General features: G+C 47.4%; 1 non-coding gene across 1 annotated transcript; it reads left to right on the top strand.

The window, feature by feature from the left end:
* Positions 1-787: 787 nt before the first annotated feature.
* Positions 788-870, top strand: TRNAL-UAA (transfer RNA leucine (anticodon UAA)). The gene has a single exon. It is a non-coding gene; the product is annotated as a tRNA-Leu (tRNA).
* Positions 871-9,765: the final 8,895 nt, after the last annotated feature.

Raw genomic sequence — 9,765 nt, forward strand, 5'->3', positions numbered from 1 at the left:
ATGTCACCCTAAAGGAAAAGGAAAGCCTGCCCCTGCCCCACTGTCTTTCCCAGCTAAATCCCCTGTTAGAGTTCCAAATGCAGATCGGAGGGGATGAGGAGTGCGACCCAAGGTGCAAGGACAGTGCTTTAACCGTGTGGCAGGTCTGACTGAGTGCTGACGGGCTGTCAGAGCTGCTCCCTTCCCCCTGGGCACCCAGCGGGGTCAGGTGGAGACCCTCCAGAGATATCTGTACTGCACCAGAGTCCCTGATGTCGATATCACCGGTGACTATGGTTCTTGCGCAGGGACATAGGGGCTGTACTGTCCTCCATGGCCCACGAGACCTGGTGCCTCCCAATAATGTTCCACCAGTTTTCTGGGGACATAAGTAACAAGTGATAGGACAAGATGAAACAGCCTCAAGTTGAGCCAGGGAAGGTTTAGATGGGGTATTAGGAAAAATTTCTTCAACGAAAGGGTTATCAAACACTGGAACGGGCTGCCCAGGGAAGTGGTGGAATCACCATCCCTGGAGGTATTTAAAAGACACGTAGACGTGGTGCTGAGGGATATGGTGTAGTGGTAATTTGGCAGTGCTGAGTCAGTGTTTGGACTTGATGATCTTAAAGGTCTTTTCCAACCTAAACAATTAAAAAAAAATAAAAATAAGAGAAAGCCGTGAAGGAGGGGAAGGTGTTGCTGGGTCCCAACCCAAGGAAGTGTCTTGGTTTGGGATCTCGAGGGCTTGATGAGGTGTGTGCCCTCCAGGGGAGGGACTGGTGGGCCAGCAGAGAGCTTATAGCCCACCAGGATGGCCGAGTGGTGAAGGCGTTGGACTTAAGATCCAATGGGCGCATGCCCGTGTGGGTTCGAACCCCACTTCTGGTAGGAATGTCCTTTTTCTCTAAGTCCAAACCCCTCACCCCAGCTTTTGGAGCATTGGTTGAGAGCAGGGAAGGGACCTATGGGCCCTGTACCTGGGGAGTTGAGGCAATTCAGTGCCCCAGCGTGAGGACCCTGGTGGGACTGAGACACCCTGTTGTCCAGGCTGAACACAGAGAGAGACGTGAGGCAAGTCCCTCTGGCACACAGGTTACGGCGCTCGTCCTTCGTGCAGGGAGTGCTGGGACCGTCATGGGCTTGAATCCCACACGCTCTCAAAATAGCAACTTGTTTTTCGCATGGCAGAAATAGAAAAACGTGACTACCCTGAAGGCAGGAAAAAAAAGGCATTGAGCTCTAAACAGCTCAGGCAAGCCACAAGTGGAAACCAGCGGAAACAAGTGGGTTCAGGGAGATGGATTTGGGGTTTGTGGAGGCTGCTGCACACCAGCTTCTCTTGCCAGCTCTGTTCCATGACCCTAGACCCATCGCTTGGCTCATCCAAAGCACTATTTGGCACTCTCCAGGGGGATCTGGCGGTGTCACAAACCCCTGGAGCAAGCCAGCATGGCAGGAAGAAGTTCCTGATGCTGATGGTTAAATTTGGGAAATGCATGAGAAAGTGAGAACTGCTCCTCTGGTACCTACAAAATGCTCACGAGATTTTTTTTGTTCCCATCCTTGTGTGCATGGGTGGGCAGCAGAATTTTCCCTCAGTAAAGGGTTGGCCTGCTGGACCCGCGGAGACGCTGTCAGGTTTTCATTTGGCTGCTTTGCTCCAGCCCGAGGCCAATCGGAAATGTCCTACTGCTGGGACATGATTTGAAGTGATGGTGTTAATTTGGTTAATTAGGATTCCTGGGTAGCGTGCGCTTCTTGCAAATCAGCTTACCATTGTAGTATCACTGCAAAGAGTTATTTGCTGGTGCATGGGGTTATGTATGAATTTATGATTATGATGTAGGACCATTAATTTCATGTTTGTGGCAGATGATACAGCTCAATTAAAAGTTGCGCGTTAAGATCTTTGGCTCTCTCTGATATATAGGAATCAGACGGTGGCCTACAGGAGGGATTGCAGGGCCTGTACAAGTGGCCGTATAACAAATAGGGCAGGACCCAGAGGAGAGGACATGGGAGGAATTACTGTGCTCCTCTCCCATTTGATTAGTGCTAGGAGTGAAATTCTGTGCATATCTGCTAGAGCTGGCTTGTTGCAACTAACCTCAGTCATTAAGTGATGCAAAGAATGACAAATACATCTTTGAGAGTATCCCAGGGGGTCTAAGCAGCACTGCGGGTCAAGTCTTTTGCCTCCGATGGCCTGGAGTCAGACTCCTGTCTGCTTCATGTGTCAAAGGCATTTGGTGGTGTCCACTGAGTTCAAAGCTGAAATCTCCTCATTTGAGCTTCTCTGTTGATCCATGGCTTGTGTTTTTTCCACCCCAGGGGTACAGGTTCTGGTCTGCTCCTGATCCCTCGAGGATGTTTATCCACTCTGCAAAACTATTGGGCAGACAGAGCATCATCTGAGGGCACCAGGAGCCGAATTAACAGCCTTTGCATCGCGCAGCCTGCCGGAGTCAGACGGATGGCTGGGGCCAAATGTTAATTTGACTCAGGACGGAGATTAAATGGCAGAGCCGTGTAAGAATGCGGGGCTGGAGATTTGGGGACTGAAATAGCAATGAGTCCAGTGGCCAGGGTAGGCGAGGGCTGTGGAGGACTGATAAATAAACTGCCTTCTGCCAGGCCACAGCTTTCCTCCTTCTCACCCCACATCCTCCAAGTGTTTGACAGAGCTAAAAAGAGCAACTTGTCCAATAGCCATTTCCATGTATCATATTTATTAAGATGGTTACTGCAGGTTAAATACCAATAGCTTATTACAAATATATTTACTACAGATTAACTATGCAGTACGCACATCTCTTATGTTGTGGTTAAAAGTAAACCTCAGTGAAAGGTTTTTTAATAATGAATTTGTGTTGAAGTAGTGTACAATAAGTGTATTTAGCAATCTTACTCTCAATTTCACAAGACAGTTTTATGTTCAATAAACACCTAGAAATTATTAAAAACGTATTTATCAAAGATTAAAAGTGATGAAATAGATACAAATCTAAGATGTTAAGGTCGATATACATAACAATCAATTTCTCTATTAAAACACAATAAGTGCCTTGTTTAATCTAAATGAAATGGTTTTTTGGGATCTTTGTAAGTGCCGTCTTTTGCCACGTGCTCCTGCTTGCAGATCTCAGATTAGATCCTGGGACATTTGTACTTAAAATAAATCAAAAGCAAAGCAGTCCTAGAATAACACAGGCAGTTTCAGGAACAGGGAACCAGAGCTTCAAAGGATGTAGGTCAAAGCCTACATCCAGGCACCAGAGCAGCTCGTCTAGCTTGCCCCAGCTCTGTATCCCTGAGAAATCCCCATATCCATTGTAACCTATAGCTCGTGCCACCAGTTCCAGGGCTGGGAATCTGGAGCAGCCACTTGCAACTTCTTTACGATCGCAGATGCACCCACACTGTTTTGGATACAGAAAGCTACCGCCTGCCTTGTATCCCGTTATTATCTAGCACTTGGAGGCAGAGTGCTAAAATGAGCTAACTATTTAGGAGATAAACAAAATGTTATTGTTTTACTCTGGTATTGCTACTGTTATAATTGCCGGCTGGTGGGTAACGAGAGCTGGTGCCTCTGCCTGCAGGTGCCGGGAGCTGTGCCCCAGACGCTCGCTCTTTGTGAAAAGTGTCTCGGGATGTGTGGGTGCCTCGCGGAACATCGGTGGCCTTTGGACCGCAGGAGGACTGAGGGTCTTGAGCCCTCCTGGCAGCAGGCTGGGAACCCCACAAGGCATCCCGCTTGGATGCTGGCCTGCATGCAGCACCTTGTCCCAGCGTTTGGTGATGGTTTGGTCTCGTGTTTGGGCTCGCGCTCTTACAACAGTGAAGCTCAGCACCAGATCTAGGTGAGGGTATGAATCAGAGGCACCCAAATTCGAGGGAGGCTGCACACTGTGTGTCCAAAATATGCGCTGTGCCGTGACCTGAGAGAGCGGTGTGGGTTGGTGACCTTATAATGTATTGGAGGGTATTTGCCTCTTCTGACGGCAGGATTTCAGAAAGCAGACCGAGAGGGGCAGACATCCCCTACACGGCTGCTCAGTAGCATCTCAAATATATGGTGATTTTCTGTCTCACAATTGTCAGTTGATTTCCTTCCTTTATGAGTTTGAAAACCAGGCTCAGGCACTGCCTTAAGGGATGCTGCTTCTGCAATTTAGATGCTATTGAGCAGTTCTGTAGGGTCAGATGTGTGCATGGGGCTGCCAAGGAAGCCCTTCAAAGGCAGGGCAGAGTCAGGGCATCTCCCCTGGGGAGATGGAGGAACCTGTTGGTGAGATGATGGTTGAGAAGAAATGGAGTTTCTGCCCCACACCAGCCACCTGTTCTCACATACTTCCCATCCAGGTATATGGAGAAATACATATATGTGTGTATATGTATGTGTAGATCCTGGCATATGAGTCCCATCTGTGCTCGTGGCACCAGGACATGGTGCAAGTGTCTGGCTTTGAGGGATGTGTTTGATTCAAAATTTGGTCCGTGCAACCAAGGAAGATCTTTCTGTGATTAGCTGGGTGAGGGCAGGGCTGGCTCCATTGAACATGTTGTATTTTGGCACAGTCTCATCTGCATGATGCCTCCAGTGACCATCTGTAATCAGGAGCCCCTGACTTCGCTTTTCATCCCACCTGGGCAAACATGACCCAAACAGCTTAGAGGCTTTGTGTGTCTCCAGTGCAATCACCCACTCCTCCATGGACATCAGAGAAGTTATATTTGTTTACACCCTGAGTGATTTTGTCTCCCATATGTGTTCCTCAGCTGAACCTGCCCTGTGGAGGGTGCTTAGCTGGTAGGGGGAAGTTTTCCATCTTAGCAGAATGCTCCAATTACAGAGGTGACCAGAGAAAAAAGACAAGCGGGCACGCGCCACTGCCTTTAATAGAAGGCAATGATTCTTCTGGGCTCCAGAGTAATACGGGAGATCTGGTTTTAATAAATTAACAGCCTACAAGTAACAATCTCAAGCAATTAAACTCTGGAATGAAGGCGAGCACCATGAAATGTATTCTGGAGCTGACAGGGGGTTGGCAAAGGCAATCCCTGAGCACTGAAGAAGGCAAAACTATAATAAAAATGCCCCAGAGAGAGGGGGAGAGCTCACTTCTATTGTGCATGCATGTGGACATCTCGTCTTACTCCCCATCATCCCTCCTTCCTCCACTGGCTCCTGGGAACCTGATTTGGAGCCTCCCTGAACTCATCCAAGTCTCCATCATCACCATTACCCTTGTGCCTGCTCTCACCTATGTAGGTAAGGAAATCCCTATGGTGAGGAGGGGATGGCTCGTGGGAGACATGGGAAGTAGCCGGGAGCCTGAGGATAGTTAGGAGCTGAGGAGGGGAACAAATAAATAAAAACTAAAACTGCTAAGCTCTCTGTCTTACATTAATAGCCTGTATGGAATCCTCTTTGCCATAGAATTCAATTTATTTCCATTTAAAGGCTGTTCTTCTCAATCAATGCAGTTAATAAATAGCTGCTGATGGCCATGACCCCCAGGCTGAGGGAAGAATTTATCTTCTGAGCCAATTAAAGGAATTGAACAATTCCTTTTAATAACACTATGGGATTTTAATACAAGAAAAAAAATTAAAAAGCCCAATAGGAGAGGAAAGAAATCCTCCCCCCCGAGCCTTGCAGAGAAGGGTCAGGCAGGCTCTGCCAGGGTCGGGATTAGATGCTTTAACTTGTCTTCTGAAGCTGGTAGGGGAAATACTGCGTTCCCTGTGAAAGCACAGGAATGCTTTTCTTTTCTGATGTCTTAAAAAAAATCCAGAAATCAAAAAAAAACATAATGGAAAATTATGTTCCTTACAGCAGAGCTGTGAAGGGTTTGGAAAGATTAGTTGAGCCCCTGTGGTGAGGTGGGAGAGATAGAGAGGCCAGGTTAGGTGTGATGCCTCTCACTCTCCTGCAATGGGCAGGAGGTGCCTCCAGGAGTGGGGATTTATGCAGGTAGCCTGTGGGGACAAGGGCAGCGGGACGCAGGGCAGCAGAGCCTTTCACTTCGGCCACTTCCACACTCACAGGGCTAAGGCAAGGCTGGCTTCTCCACTGAGACTCCCGCTACCTTTTTTTTTAGTGGCAAAAATCCTCGCTGATCCGCTTGAGCCCTCGTGGAGGGATGGGAAGCATCCTATGAGACTTGTGGGTTGCCACAGCTGGTACTGGAGCCAATGCTTGGTCAAGAGAGCGTTCGTGCCTTGAAGACAGACAGGTGCAAAGGAGGTGGCGAGGGAAGCAGGACGGATACCTATTGAGTTTTCACAAAGCTACGTAACCCCAAATGGCAGTGGGTCTTCTCCACTCCATCACTCTCCTGTCAATGAAATCTCATGACTCCTGTTGGCATCGGATGAGAGCATCTGTCAAGCACACAGGTCTCCTTCGAACACTCCTGTGCTGTGGGGAAGTCTCTTATCTCTGTTTTACAGATGGCAAGCAGAGGCACAGAGAGGTTAATTGACTTGCCCAAAGTCAACCCAGGAGGTCTATAAGTGACGCCAGATCCCTTGAATCCCTGTCTTCTGGCTTAATCATAAGACCATCCATCTTCATCCCCTTCCCTCTCAGGATTCCCCCGCAACTGTGATAGCTCAGGCACCCGTGTTGGCAAACTGCAGGTGGGGACAGTGCTGGGGGCTGGGCAATGCCAGCAATGGGTTCTCAGCCCCATTTCCCCAGAGGACTTCAATTTTGACCATGAAAATTTGTCTTTTTTTTTTTTCTTGGCTTTTTTTTTTTTTAACTCTTCTCTAGTCTCCTTTAGGAGCGGTGAGATAAATGTGCTTGACGTAAGGAAGAGCATTCACTCTTTGGGGAGATATTTCAGAGATGCTGAGGCAAAAGGACATTTTGTCACTACTTTGATAGAGAAAGGACGTTTTTCCTGGTTTTTAATGCATCACCCCCATCAAACTGATAAGCAAATTGAACCCACAGGTAGAAAACAAACAGTGACCTTTCTTTTCAAGTGATCACCTGGTAATAGATCCCTGCAGGGCTCTGGAGATTTGTCCCTGACAGCCATTCCCCTCTCTGCGCCAGCAAGTCTGTGCGTGCAGGGCCATTGAGGAATGTGGCATAGGCGCGAACGTTTCCATCACAATGTCTCTTGTTTCAGAAGTGTGAATGGAAGAAGCAGAGAGTCCTGAGCGAGCCGTTGATGAACGTGGAGCACACCTTAGATTCCCTCTGAGACTGGGAAGGAAATCACAACTATAAGTCCGCCTCTTTCAATTTGCAGGCTTTCTGCAACATCTCTGTTCTTTCTTCCTGCACTCTCGTTTTCATTTTTTATTAATTACCCGGTGACAATTTTCCCAGAGGACTCTATTTTCCATTAATTATTAGGAGAACTACAGGGGGAATGCAGAGCTGTTGGAGAGCTCACTTTGAGAACATCAGGTGGGAGCATTTCCTAATGCCTACATGTGTATCTTTTTGACATTCTCCTTGCACAGGAGGCTAAATGACCTGCCTGGGATGCAGAAGAACTTTTTTTTATTCAGCATAGCACGCTGAGCAAGGAAACTTTATTTAAGTGCTGGTTTGTTGGCCCTGGAGACTAACATACTGCTTGTCCAGAATCGATCAGCGTGCTCTGTGTAAGATTTATTACCATGTCCTGTGTGTAGGAGAATTCACAGACAGAAACCAGTGTCAGCACAGGACCGTGCTACACTCGCATCACTGTTTTCTACCGCTGAAGGTGTAGATATGGCAAGAGAAGTAATAAGGCTGGCCTAAAATCTCAGGTCCAGATGGTGACTGTCCCCAGTGCAGATGAATAATGAAGGTGGAGGAAGAGCATTTGCTCTTCCTCTCCTCCCGAAGTCATGGCTTTTATAGTTGTACCTTCTACAGTCCCCACTGAGGTTCATGGGAATGTCTTGAAAGAAACAGTCAGGAGGCTCAGCATTAAAACTGAAAGCTCCTTGGTGTGGCATGTCTATTTGAGAACCATTGGCGTTTAACTTCTGCTTGAAAGAATGGAAGATGGTATTTTTATGATGTTGATCTGTGAACCTGCTCCTGCAGGTTGCTGTAGGTTACTGAGTACCACTCTTTCTAGGATATCTGGTAATTAAGCACTTCTGTGTATTTACAAGGGTGTTCTCCATACATGAACTGGTCTTTGGAAAAAGCCAAGAGCCAGGATTTCCTCCAGAAAATTTTGACCAGGCTTGCAGGGTCCTACACCTGCTCACACAAGCCCCGAAGCTGTGGGGGGACAGGGAGCAGAGCTCAGCATCACCTGCTCCTTTCAGAAGCTGAATGAAAACCAGTCAGTGTAAATATAGTAGGTTTCTGGGCTTTAATTTAAGGACTTTAAGTTGCATTAATGGTTGGTACCTGCCTTCTCATGCCAGCTCTGTCCTCCAGCCTGTGCTTGACTTTCTGCACGGGACATCCCTGCTCAAGCCCGTTACATGCGCATCCATGACGACTCCTCCTGAAGGGCTCTGTTCAGGTGTTGCACGGTGGTAGCACTTTATTACACGTCAACTCCCATGCTGTTTTACAACGTTGTTTCTATGGTTACCCACCACCCTCCCTAACCCATGGAGCCCGTCGAGAGGCAGGATTGCATTTCACAGCAGCAAGACCTGTCATGTACAGTGACGGGCTTAATACCCGATGAAGACTGAAGTACTAACCCACGGTCGGGTCCCAGTTGTGAGGCCGCTGCCCTGGGAGCCGCTCCTGTTGCTGGGAAGCACTGGGAGTCAGAGGTGGGTGATGGGAGGAGATCTCATCAAGCCTCGGGTTATTGTCATGCTGGTCCCAAGCACCCAACTTCTCACCTCCGTGTCAACAACCAGCTCGGATCTGCCACTTGTTGGAGTTCATTGCAAGGGTGGGACAGGGAGGAGCAACTACAGCAACAGATTTTTTGCTAAGAAACACCTCATAATGGCTGATACAGACCTATTTGGCTCCAAAGCTTTTCTGGAATGAAGTTACAAACACGGTATACAATTGAATTTGGTCTGAAACAGCTTTTTCTTCCCAGAACAATGGGTTGAATGCATTTCTATTTCATGATCTGGGGAGGCTTGTTTTAAGAGTACCCGAGGGGGAAAACAAGGATGTTCTGAGAAATTTTTAAGGAAGGATCAAGGATTTGATCTGGATAACATGACCACTATGGAGAATGAAATTTTATGAGAATAATTGTTTGACAGAACACTTTATAGTGCTTAGCTGTCTGTCTAGTTGGACCAGACCATGCCCACAAATCCGTTACTGTAATTTGATATTTGCTTGGCTGTTAAACCTGACAAAGACGTGTATGTGCAAGAACGCTATCCAAAATAGTTGAGACAACTCACAAAAAGAAGAGATTTGGAAGATCTCAAAGTGAAGCAGGTTAAAACTTTGTTTCCCTGGGGAGAAGATTGGCTTTTATTGTAAAAATAATTTAAAAAATCAAGCTCCCTCCACCAAAAAACATTCATCCTAAAGCATAAGATATTTTCAGGGAACACCCTCCCCCTCCAACTATATCAGAAATTAACAGTTTTGACAACCTATTTTCCACCAGTTCCAGGTAAGGTACAGAAAGGGTCCTTGAGGTGCCAGTAGATGACAAATTGGAGACCCGCCTGAAATAGTATATTACTGCAAATAAAATCGTCTGCCTCCACGGAGGCAAATTATGCCGTGGGAAGGAAACAGCCCTTCCCTACGTGATTCTGATTTGTCCTCAAAAAGAACCACTCGCTTGGTCCCGGCCACCGCAACGTGACCAGATA

Source organism: Rissa tridactyla, chromosome 10 (genome assembly GCF_028500815.1).
Source record: "Rissa tridactyla isolate bRisTri1 chromosome 10, bRisTri1.patW.cur.20221130, whole genome shotgun sequence".
NCBI classification, from domain to species: domain Eukaryota; kingdom Metazoa; phylum Chordata; class Aves; order Charadriiformes; family Laridae; genus Rissa; species Rissa tridactyla.